Genomic DNA, 13,526 nt, shown 5'->3' on the forward strand with positions numbered 1-13,526 from the left:
TTCAAGGTGGGAGCTTTGGATCATACATATTAACTCAATTTCCTGAAAGGGTGAAAATTAAAATCAGCCATGCTGCTGCTGCTAAGTCTCTTCAGTCGTGTCCGACTCTGTGTGACCCCATAGACATCAGCCTACCAGTCTCCCCCGCCCCTGGAATTCTCCAGGCAAGAACACTGGAGTGGGTTGCCATTTCCTTCTCCAATGCATGAAAGTGAAAAGTGAAAGGGAAGTCACTCAGTCATGTCCGACTCTTAGCGACCCCATGGACCGCAGCCTACCAGGCTCCTCCATCCATGGGATTTTCCAGGCAAGAGTACTGGAGTGAGTTGCCATTGCCTTCTCCGTAAAATCAGCCATATTGGAGCCTAAATGATGGAACCCCAACAGTACTGAGTGTACATGCCAAGGCTGGAATAAGCATCTCTGATTAACAATACTTCATGCGTATTGTCATACATCACTGCCAGGAAGAGTTAACACTGTCCATGGCTCCAAGGCAAAGAAGTATTGGAAGATCCATGTTTAAAATCCTTCTGGACACTTCCAGAAACATCTCTCTCTCTCTCTCTTTTTTTTTTTTTTTTGCTTATCTTAATCTGTATCCTTTCCCTATAATAAACTGTAATTATGAGTATAGAAGCTTTCAGGGAATTTTTTTTAAAAATAGAGAGAGAGATCCAGAAAGATGAGCAGAGCAAGAAGCTCACACAGTGGCCGAGCGGGCAGAGCCAGGATTCAATACCAAGCCCTGCCATGTGCACTAATTCCCTGGGTCCAGTGCTGTTGTTAACAGGGGCCTGTGATGCTGAGGTTCATATCTGCTGCCTTGGTTTGAGTACAGAACCACCTGGAGAGCCTGGTATTTCCACCTGGTTACAAATCAAGAACGTTTCACGTGAATTCTAATGAGTTATCAAAATATAGTTTGGGGAAACCCCTCAATTTGAAGTAATCAGAAGTAAGGAAATTCTTAGGGACTGCCCCCTTCACAGTTGGCTAACCTTCACAGAGACTCTCTGGAAATTGAGAAAGTGTAGACTGAAGTCCCAGCACCTTCTCCCCATTTGGATTTTTCAGAATTGCAGACAAGCTTATCATTGGTGTGGGAATCATAACCATAGGGTTTAAACAAAGGTTTTCTACTTTTCTGTGAGTATTCTGGAAGATATTATATTCCATTCATTTATCACACTATTCTCTAGTCACTCCACCGCTCCCATTATTTGAGTAGAATAGTTTATAACTCTGACTGTGCTGTTATGTTCTTGGGAGGTAAACTTCTTATATGTTCCAGTAAATGTGCCATCTCCCTTTAAGATTAGATAGACAAACCTTTATCTAGACTAAGAAAAAAAGAGAAATGATTCAAATAAATAAAACAAATGAAGTAATGGACATTACAACTGGCACCACAGGAATACAAAACATTATAAGAGTCTGCTATGAACTACTATACACCAACAAACTAGATAACTCAGAGGCAATCAATAAATTCCCAGAAATGTGCAACCTGTCAAGACTGAATAATGAAGAGATAGAAAATCTGAACTTCCCCTATATCTCAGGGAGGTTTCCCTGGTGGCTCAGACTGTAAAGAATCTGCCTGCAGTGCAGGTGACTTAGATTCAATCCCTGGGTTGGGCAGATTCCCTGAAGGAGGGCACAGCAACCCACTCCAGAATTCCTGCCTGGAGAATCCCCATGGACAGAGGAGCCTGGTGGGTTAACAGCCTATGGGGTAGCAAAGAGTAGGATACAATTGAGTGACTAAATACAGAAAATTTGAACGGACCGATAGCATGAAAAGTGATTGAATTAGTAATCAAAAACTTCTCAACAAAGAAAAAGCCAAACAGACAGCTTCACTGGTGATTTCTACCAAATATTTAAGAAAGAATTAACAGCAATTCTTCTCAAACTCTTCCCCAAAAGTTGAAGAGGAAGGAACATCCCTAAACTCATTTTTATTACACTAGCATTACCCTGATACCAAAACCACATAAGGAACTAAAGGAAAAGAAAGCTACAGGCCCACATTCCTCATGAATATAGATGCAAAGATTCCCAACAAAATACTAGCACACCAAATTCAACAACATATTAAAAGAATTATACAGCATGATCAAGCAAAGTTTATCCCTAGGATTTCAATACATGTGAATAAATAAATGTGATAAATTATATTAATAGGATGAAAGATAAAAATAATATAATCATCTTAATAGATGCAGAAACAAATTTGAAAAAAATCAGTATTTTTTCATAATAAAACTCACAACAAATGGGGTATAGGAGGAATATACCTCAACATAGGAAAAGCCATATGTGACAAAATCACAGCTAACATTACACTCAATGGTGAAAGGTTGAAAGGTTTCTTGACAACACTAGAGAATAAAACAACGGTGCCCATACCAACGATTCTCATTCACCATAGAGCTAAAAGTCCTCACCAGATCCATTAGATAACAAGAAGAAATAAATGTATCCAGTTGGAAAGCAAGAAGTAAATTTGTCTAAATTGTCTTAAAGACTCCAGCAAAACACTATTAGAACTTACAAAGCAATTTAGCTAAGTTGCAGTACACAAAATCAACACATAAAAACCAATTGGATTTTTTCACTAGCCATAAAATTTTATTGTACATCAATCTTTCTGAAGAATCATTTGAGCTATTCATTTGATGGTTATGAATGTGTCAGGAGCTGTTTTATGAGAATATTTTTGGTTTGCTTGGCAAGGGAAATTCATGAGTCATTTTTATATAACAATGAACTAACCGAAAAATAAAGAAAACAATCTTATTTGTGATAGAATCAAAAATAATGAACTATGTAGGAGCAAATTTAACAAGGGGTAGATTTGTATACTGAAAATTATAAGATTTTGATGAAGAAATTGAAGATACCAAAAAAAAATTCTGTGTTCATGAATTGGAAGATTTAATATTGTTAAAATATTTGCATTACCCAAAACCACCTATAGATTCAGTACAAACCCTAAAAAAATTCCAATAGCATTTTTCACAGAAATAGAAAAATTTACATGAAACCACAAGACCATAGCAATCCTGAGAAAATATACACAGCAATCCTGAGAAAGGAGAACAAAGTTGGAGACAACACATATCTGATTTCAAACTTTATTACAAAGCCACAGTAAGCAAAACACTGTACTATACTGTACTGGCATAAAAAACAAACCTATAGACCAGTGGAACAGAATTGAGAATCCAAGAATAAATCCATGTAAATACCGTCAACAAATATTTGACTAGGGAGCCAAGAATACTCAATGGGAGAAGCATGCTGCTGCTGCTGCTGCTGCTAAGTCACTTCAGTTGTGTCTGACTCTGTGTGACTCCATAGACAGCAGCCCACCAGGCTCCGCCATCCCTGGGATTCTCCAGGCAAGAACACTGGAGTGGGTTGCCATTTCCTTCTCCAATGCATGAAAGTGAAGAGTGAAAGTGAAGTCGCTCAGTCGTATCTAACTCTTAGCAATCCCATGGACTGCAGCCCACCAGGCTCCTCTGTCCATGGGATTTTCCAGGCAAGAATACTGGAGTGGGGTGCCATTGCCTTCTCCAAGGGAGAAGCATAGTCCTCAATAAGTGGTGCTGGGAAAGCTGATTATTCACATGCCAAAGAATGAAATTAGATCCCTATCTTATACCACTCACAAAAACTGTGAAAATGGATTAAAGATTTAAATACAAAACTGTGAAACTTCTATAAGAAAACATAGGGGAAAGTCTCCTTGAAATTGCTTTGGTAATGATTTTTTTTTAAATATGATAGCAGTAGCACAAATAATAAAAGCAAAAATAAACAAGTGGGGCTACATCAAACTAGAAAGCTTCTGTACTGCAAAAGAAACCATCAGCTAATTGAAAAGGTAACCTACTGAATGGAAGTAAGTATTTGAATACCTTCTATCTGATAAGGGATTAACGTCTAAATATTTAAGAAATTCATGCAACCCACACGCCATTTGTCCATTGCAGCAGTATTTACAATAACCATGATATGGAAGCAACTTAAAAATCCAGCAACAGAGGATTGGATAAAGAAGATGTACTACATATATGCAATGGAATATCAGCCATAAAAAAGAACAAAATCATGATATTTTCCGCAACATGGATGGACCCAGAGGTTGTCATAGTGAGTAAAGGAAGTCAGAGAGAGAAGATAGATATACTCCTATAAGAAAACATAGGGGAAAATCTCCTTAACGTTGGTGTTGATAATGATTTTTTAAAAATATGACAACAATAGCATAATAACAAAAGCAAAAATAAACAATATCATATGATATCACTTATATGTGGAATCTAAAAATTGATATGAATGAACTTACTTACAAAATAGAGTCACAGAAGCATAAAACAGTCTTGTGGTTACCAGGGAAGAGAGGAGGGGAAAAATAAATTGGGAAACTGGGATTGACATATACATACTACTATGTACAAAACAGATAACTGATAAGGACCTGCTATACAGCACAGGGAACTCTACTCAATACTATGTAATGGCCTACATGGAAAAAGAATTTAATAAAGAGTGGATATGTGTATAATGTATTCACTTTGCTGAATAGCAGAAAGTAACACAACATCATAAATCAGCTACACTGAACTATGCCACCATATTGTTAATGTTACTCCTTGTCTCTTCTAAGACAGAACTTTTCTATTCACTTGCTAATCCACAATACCTTTGTGTTCTTTTTGTGAGTTTTTACTAACTGTATTCATTTGCTCAGTTTAGCTGTGGAGTCAATACCAACAACTTATATGAGATCAGAGCTGGTCACAGATTGTCAGGGGCACATGGTGGCAAGCCCTTCCAGTGTGCTTTCTAGTGTCGATCTGATGTGATAATCATCTTAATGTGCTAACGTAGCCTGTCTTCTTTACTTCAAAATATAGTCTGTTATTAAAAAGTCACCCTTAATTTCCACAAAACGGCTCCCAAAGTGATTTATAAGTCCCTTTATACTAATCTGCACAGCTAAGTAACTACAAATGTTGACCTTCTAATAAGTTCCCCCTGACTCCCTACCTTTTCTGAAAAAGATTTATATCACAGTCAGCCTTCCGTATCTGTGATTCTCCAGAACGTGCAAATACCAAGGGTGATTAAGGGACTTAAGAAACCAGGGTATTTTGGTATGAGGTGGGCAGTCCTAGGCCCAGCCCTCTATGATACCAAGGGACAGCTGTATATGAATATAGTGTCATAATTTATAATTGGTGGCATGAGCTATGTGAAGGCAGAGACTAGGTCTAGCAGACATCTCCATGTCTGTCACCTTACTCACACCTTCAGTCTCCCACCTATGTCCCCCCATCCTCTTATGTAAGCCTGGCACATGGCACACATATCTGTGCCAGCAGAGAGCAGCAAAGATTCAGGGAATTGGAGATGAGGTATCTATTAGGAGTGCTATGGCCTGTCTGAAGGGGTCAGGTGGCTTTTCTACATGGGGAGGAACCTGAAACACCAACAGAGAGGACAGAGGGCAAGTGGAGATGCACAGTTGGCGTATGGCTCACCAGCATTCCTCACATAAAGGCTGAGACTTCATCTATTTATGTTTAGGGCTCAAGGCCTGGCTCTTTGTAACTGATTAGAAGATATTTTAAATGAATTAATTAACATAATAGCTAATGTTTACTAAGGACTTGGGCTTCCCTGGTGGCTCAGAGGTTAAAGTGCCTGCCTCCAATGCGGGAGACCTGAGTTCAATCCCTGGGTCGGGAAGATCCCCTGGAGAAGGAAATGGTAACCCACTCCAGTACTCTTGCCTGGAAAATCCCATGGACGGAGAAGCCTGGTAGGCTACAGTCCATGGGGTCACAAAGAGTCAGACACGACTTCACTTTCACTTTCACTTTCGCTTTACTAGGAGGTAGTCTCTATGCCACTTTAGTATCTATTATATCTTTTTTAACACATTTTTTATTTTTATTTGTTTTAAAAAATATTTATTTATTTGGTTGCACCAGGTCTTAGTTGCAGGATGCAGGATCTTCGTTGTGGTTGTAAGATCTTTAGTTGCAGCATGCAAACTCAGTTGCTGCATGTCAGATTTAGTTACCTGACCAGAATTGAACCCAGGACTTTTGCATTGGGAGCATGGAGTCTTAAGCTGCAAGACCACAAGTGAAGTCTCTCATTATCTCTTTTAATATTTATAATCTTGCGGACTAAGAACTATAGTTATCCCCATTTCTCATGTGAGTAAACTGAGGCATAGAGCATTAAAGTCATTGTGGCCAAGACTAAACAGGGAGAAGGGACATAATCGGGACTCAAGTCTAGGAAGTGTGGCTGGAGCATCTGTGTGCTCATCCACTCACTGGGTAATACTTCCAGAGTGTGAGAGAGAGAGAGGCAGGAGTTCTACCAGGGGAAGTGAGGAGGGTTGTACTGTGAGTAACAAGGCATGTGGACAATCTCTGGGTAAATGGACTGACAAGAGCACATTGAGCATTTCTTACATCAGTTCCCCTCCTATGTCCCACCTTCTCAAAGGGATTGAATGGAGAGATAACAGAAAACTTGTAATTGTTTTGTCTTCCAAGCATATCTGGAAATTACCATCCATAATAGCAGGAGCAAAGTCTTGCAGTCACAATAGTACTGCCCTTTAGAGTTACAAAGTGCTTTCACATCCATTCTACAGTTTTGACCCTACAACAACTCGTGAGGTCATTAAGAGGAGGCAGTTTTTACTAGAACTACTCTGTACTCCAAAAGCCCCTTAGACATTATCCATTGCAGTCCTTGCCCTCTGCTTTGTAATTGTTGCCTTATGTGTGGATTTCCCCAATAAAGCATGGTTTGTTTGAAAGAAGAAAAGTCTTTTAACTGTATTTTCAACAGATAATACAGTGAGTGACACATGTTATGTTGATGACAAATGAGGAGCACCAGGGTTTTGGTTCAGGACCCTTCACCATAGTACTTGCTGTAGATCATTGGGTGTTTGGGGTTAGCATGTGGGGGAGGGGTGGTCTGGCCATGGTAATTGGGACAAGAAAGGGATTACCTTCATTCCCAGAGGTGCCTTGCCCAAAGGACATGCCATGTGATTGGTGGGACCCAGAGAGAGAATGTAAGTTAATAAGTGTGAAGACTGGAATGCACAATAGAGATGTGAGATCTATTAATGATTCTCTCACCTCTGCCCACTTGTAGAAAATGGGGGCAACTCCAGGAAAGTACAGTCACAAGTTCATATCCAACTAATCTGCACAAGACATGACAATCAGCAGAGTCCAAACCTGGCTGAGCAGGCGGGAGGAGAACAAGGGCACACAGAGGAATGTGGGTGTGCTTCCCTCTTTAGGCACTGGACTTGAAGATTTCCTTGTGAAGCTCTGCCAATAGGAGTGCCCTGTGTGGTGTGTAACAAGGGAGCCACTGACCAGTGAAAACATGACACTCTCACTGCAGCTGGTTTCTATGAAGTCTCAAAGCACTACATGATTAAAATTATGTGCATTCCCAGAGACATTTTTAACACTAATGTAAACATTTCAGAGTGAGTTTGAAGAACCATTCTAATGAAAATGTTCAAAATTTTGTCAAATTGTGATTAACATGTTAGTGATAAAGGTATCAAGATGTTCTTGCATTTTCTAACCTGAAATTTTAGGCTCTCTATTTCACATTTTAGTATCATGCTTAGTCATTTTACAATGAAAAAGTTTAATGACAATTGAATGAAAAATCACACCATAAGAAATGTGACTGCTGTGCTTGCTTTGTGGCTATTTTTGCATAATATACTCTAATTATTGATGTTTTGAAAATAAAGTACTATTGAAAGGCTAACTTTAAAATAAGTGAGTCTTAACAATACAGTCATGGTTTAAAGCAATAACCGTTTCTCACTTTCAGATGACATAGATTTCCTTTTGGAAATATACAAGCATTCTATTTTTTAAATAAATTTTCTCTCACCTCTCTAGACTGAGGGAATCCTCCTTTCATATTCTTCTCTGCCACTGTACCAATCTTCACAGAAGGCTGAGTCCTGAGGTCTTAAGAAATCCATACCTTTTCTGCTTTCAATTTTATTTTCCAAATAGAAAGAGGGAAATGCCAGGTATCATTCATAATTACCGAACTCTTAATGCTCAGGACACTCACTTGTTTATTCAACTATGTGTTGAAGATCTACTGTGTACCAGGCACTATTCCAGTTCTGAGAATGGAGTTCTGAACACGCAGAGAAAGTCTCTCTTCTTAGAACTCTTAAATTTTAGCATGGTAGATCCTATAGAATGCTGACCTGAAACAGATAGACTGCCTGATATTTCTCTAGCAAAGATGGGTTTATTTAGAAATTAGTAGAAAATTGAAATTTGGGGTCTGCAATCGTGGCAAGCCATGTGCAAGTCCCCGCACAGCCAAAGAAGGAGAATGCTTTTAAAAAGAGTAAAGATAATTTGGCAGGGCTGCTCTAAACAAAGTTCATGTCTTTTCACTGGCTGATCCTTGCCAGGGAAGGAAGTCTTTGTTTTTCCTCTTGGGCTCTGTTTTCATCTCAGACATGAGAGCTCCCTCTTCTCAACTCTGATTGAGATTTCTATTTATCAATTTTTCATAGAATAAAATAATAAAGCAGGATAAAGAGGTAGGGAGTAAAAGATCAAGCAGTGTTGTTATATCAAGGGGATCAGGAGACTCTCATTAATAGGTAACATTGAGTGAATCTTAAGGAAGAGATAGCCATGTGGGCATCTAGGAGAAGAGCTTTCTTCTACTGCAAAGACCTTGAGGTGGGAGTGTGGTGGAGAATTTTAGGAACAATGAGGTGGTGAGTGTCATAGATGTGAACTAAGTTGGGGAAAGAGCTAGGAAAATGTGTCAGAAGGTAGCCAAGGGCTATCATAAAGCCTAACAAGAAGCCCTGAAAGGGAGTTTGCTCTTTATCCCAAGTAATATAGGAAACAACCAGCAAACAAAGAAATGAGATGATCTGATATAAATATCACTCCAGTGATCTAGTGATCTAGAATATCACTCTAGTCTGTGAAGAGCAGATTACAGAGGGCCAAGGTACACGTAAGGAGATTTGTTAGGTAGCTGCAGCAATAGTGCAGGAAGAGATGGTGTTGGCAAAAGTTGGTAAAGGTGATAAGAAGTGATTAAGTTCTTGATTTTCCAAAGTAGAGCCAATAGAATTTTTTGACAATTGGACATAGCATAGGAGAAAGTGGAGTCAAGAATAATTTAAATTTTTTGGGTGGAAAACTTGAAGAATGAGTGACAATTTACTGAGATGAAGATAGATGGAGAAAGAAATAGAAGATAGGGAAGCAACAGTTTGATTTGGTATTTAGATACCTGTTAGACATTCAGATGGAGATGCTGAGTAAGTTGCTGAATATACAAGACAAAAACTAAGGAAACAGTCAGGCCTGGAAATAAAATTGGGCATTTCAAATCAGGAGGCTGAATGAGATGGACTAAGGAATTGGGATAGATAAAGAAATGAGTAAGTCTAAAGACTGAGGGTTTCCCAGGTGGCTCAGTGGTAAAGAATCTGCATGCCAAGCAGGAGACGTGGGTTCAGTCGTTGGATCGGGAAGACCCCCTGAAAAAGAAAATGATAACCCGCTTCATTATTCTTGCCTGGGAAATCCCACGGAACCCTTACAGTTCATGGGGTTGCAATGAGTCAGACATGACTGAGCAACTAAACAACAATAGCAACAAGGACTGAACTCAGAGACTTTTCAATATTTATAGATGGGAGAAATTTGCAACAAATTCATATAACAGAAGCCTGAGGTAGGAGAAAACCAGGAGAGAACAAAGTTCCATGAGCAAAATTATTCCATGAATATCTGAGGGGGGGGACTACTGAATAATAAGTTTCTGCTGCTAAGTTTCACTCTTCAAACATAATTACTTTCTGTTTCTAAAAGCATAAACTTCTTTTAGTTCCTCTTTTCAGTTGTGTCCTAATGGGGCATCCCTAGGATTTTTTTCACTGATCTCATTCCACCCCATCCATGCCCTTTCCCATTTCAAAAATATTTTCTCTTTATTTTCCCAGAAGCCTTAGCATGGTCATTTCTAGAACAAGAAAAGCCACAATATTCTGATTCTGCTAATAAAATGCTGTGTTACCATGAGTTACCATGTGTTACAAAATACCTCTTTGTCTCTTAATTGAAAAAGGTCAAGATTAGTAAACAAGTGAGCGCCAAGTTAGAAGAATATCTTGTATACAATATGGTTGTTTGCTTGAGTCCTGTTCACTGCCTTATTAGTTCTCATACTTTGTCTACAGATTCCTTTGGATTTTCTACATCAGCAGTAATAGGATCTGAAAATATGATAATTTGTCTCTCCTCTTACATATATTTTTATTTTTCTTGTCTCAAGAAAAAGTATTCAAACAAACATTTAAATTTCTCCAAATTCAGCAAAAGGCACAAACCTACAGATTCAATAAACTGAATAAACCCCAAACAGGAGAAACTCAAAAAATATATACCAAAGCACATTAATATCAACCAGCTGAAAACTAACAAAAAAGAAAAAAAAATCTTCATAACAGAGAGAAATAACATAAACTACAGCGAAAAGTAATTTAAAGGACTGCTGATTTCTCATCAGAAACTAATATGGGCAAGAGAAGTGGCATAATGTTTTTCAAGTGCTGGAAGAAAAGAACTGTCAATCTAGAATTCTATACCCAGGAAATGAAGGTGAAATCAAGACATCCTCAATGTGAGGGAAAACTAACAAAATTTGTCACCAACAGACCTACCCTAAAAGAATGGCTAAAGGAATATCTAGAAACAGAAAGAAAATAGAAAGAAACTTGTAACATCAAGCATAAAGAAAGGGCAATGGGAAGAGTAAAAATACATGAGAAAATATAATGGACTATCTTTCTCTATTCTTTCCTTTTTTTTTTTTTTTTTGCCACTCCATGCAGCTTGCAGGATCTTAGTTCCTAACCAAGGATTGAACCCAGCCCTTGCAGTGTAAGCACTGACTCCTAACCACTGGACAAATAGGTAATTTCCTATCCTTCTCCTCTGGAGTTTTCTAAATTATGTCTGATAACTGGAGCAAAAATTACAGCTTTACCTGACATGATTCTCAATGTATGGAGAGGTTTTATTTAAGATAAGATATTAAGGAGTGATGGTAAAAGAATCTAGTACAGATAATATTTCTACACATTAGTTGAACTGGTAAATGGATCATAAAGAAAGAAAGGAAATTCCAGAAAAACACATACTTCTGCTTCATTGACCACACTAAAGCCTTTGACTGTGTGGATCACAACAAATTGTGGAAAATTTTTAAAGAGATGGGAATACCAGACCACCTTACCTGCCTCCTGAGAAAACTGTATGTAAGTCAAGAAGCAACACTTAGAACCAGACATGAAACAATAGACTGGTTCAAAATTGAGAAAGGAGTACATCAAGGCTGTATATTGTCACCCTGCTTACTTAACATATATGCAGAGTACATCATGTGAAATGCTGGGCTGGATAAATCACAAGGTTCCAAGGAGAAACATTAACAACCTCAGATAATAAAATGATACCACTCTAATGTCAGGAAGCAAATAGGAACTGAAGAGCCTCTTGACAAGGGTGAAAGAAGAGAGTGAAAAAACTGCCTTAAAACTTCAATGGGGAAAAAGGGGAAACAGTGACAGATTTTATTTTCTTAGCCTCCAAAATCACTGTGGATAGTGACTACAGCCATGAAATTAAAAGGAAAGCTGTGGCAAATCTAGACAGTGTATTAAAAAGCAGAGACACTTTTCAGACAAAGGTTCATATAGTTAAAGCTATGGTTTTTCCAGAAGTCATGTACAGATGTGAGAAATGGACCATAAAGAAGGCTGAGCACTGAAGAAGTGATTCTTTTGAACTGTGGTGCTGGAGAAGACTATTGAGAGTCCCTTAGACAGCAAGGAGATTAAACCATTCAATCCTAAAGGAAATCAACCCTGAATATTTGTTGAAAGAACTGATGCTGAGGCTGAAGCTCCAATACTTTAGCTACCTGATATGAAGAGTTCACTCAATGGAAAAGACCTTGATGCTGGGAAAGATTGAAGGCAGGAGGAGAAGGGGATGACAGAGGATGATATGGTTGGATAGCATCACCGACTCGGACATGAGTTTGAGTGAACTCCGGGAGTTGGTGATGGACAGGGAGGCCTGGAGTGCTGCACTCTGTGGGGTCACAAAGAGTTGAACATGACTTAGCAACTGAAAAACAACAACAATGTAAGGCTTTAAGCAGTCATTTAAAAATCTATTGAGATACATTCAACACACACTATCAGTTCAGTTCAGTTCAGTCATTCAGTCGTGTTCGACTCTGTGCAACCCCGTGAATTGCAGCATGCCAGGCCTCCCTGTCCATCACCAACTCCCGGAGTTCACTCACACTCATGTCCATTGAGTTGGTGATGCCATCAAGCTATCTCATCCTCTGTTGTCCCCTTCTCCTCCTGCTCCCAATCCCTCCCAGCATCAGAGTCTTTTCCAATGAGGCAACTCTTCGCATCAGGTGGCCAAAGTATTGGAGTTTCAGCTTTAGCATCAATCCTTCCAATGAACACCCAGGACTGGTCTCCTTTAGGATGGACTGGTTGGATCCCCTTGCAGTCCAAGGGGCTCTCAAGAGTCTTCTCCAACACCACACTTCAAAAGCATCAATTCTTCAGCGCTCAGCTTTCTTCACAGTCCAACTCTCACATCCATACATGACTACTGGAAAAACCATAGCTTTGACTAGACAGACCTTTGTTGGCCACGTAATGTCTCTGCTTCTCAATATACTATCTAGGTTGGTCATAACTTTCCTTCCAAGGAGTAAGCGTCTTTTAATTTCATGGCTGCAATCACCATCTGCAGTGATTTTGGAGCCCCCCAAAATAATGTCTGATGCTGTTTCCACTGTTTCCCTATCCATTTCCCATGAAGTGATGGGACCAGATGCCATGATCTTAGTTTCAAATCAAAATGGATTTTTTTTAAATTTAAGTAACCTATAGAATGGCCAAGAAAGCAAAACAGAACAAAAAAATCAGAAGAAACCAGAAGCAAAGAGTAAAATCGCAGATTTAAGCCATGATAAATCAATAACTACGTTATATAAACCAATGGAATGGAATAGTGAACCCTGAAATATACACACACAGGTATGATTAGCTGCTTTTTGAAAGAGGTGTAAAAACAAATCAATACAGAAAGGACAGTCTTTTCAATAAATGGTGTTGGAACAGTGGGACAACCATGTGTTACGGATACGAGACCCTTATAGAATACAAGTATTCTGGAACTCTCTTGCTTTTTTGATGATCCAGTAGATGTTGGCAACTTGATCTCTGGTTCCTCTGCCTTTTCTAAAACCAGCTTGAACATCTGGAAGTTCACAGTTCACATATTGCTGAAACCTGGTTTGGAGAATTTTGAGCATTAGTTTACTAGCGTGTGATTGAGTGCAATTGTGCGGTA

This window comes from Ovis aries, chromosome 1, assembly GCF_016772045.2.
Source record: "Ovis aries strain OAR_USU_Benz2616 breed Rambouillet chromosome 1, ARS-UI_Ramb_v3.0, whole genome shotgun sequence".
Lineage (NCBI taxonomy): Eukaryota > Metazoa > Chordata > Mammalia > Artiodactyla > Bovidae > Ovis > Ovis aries.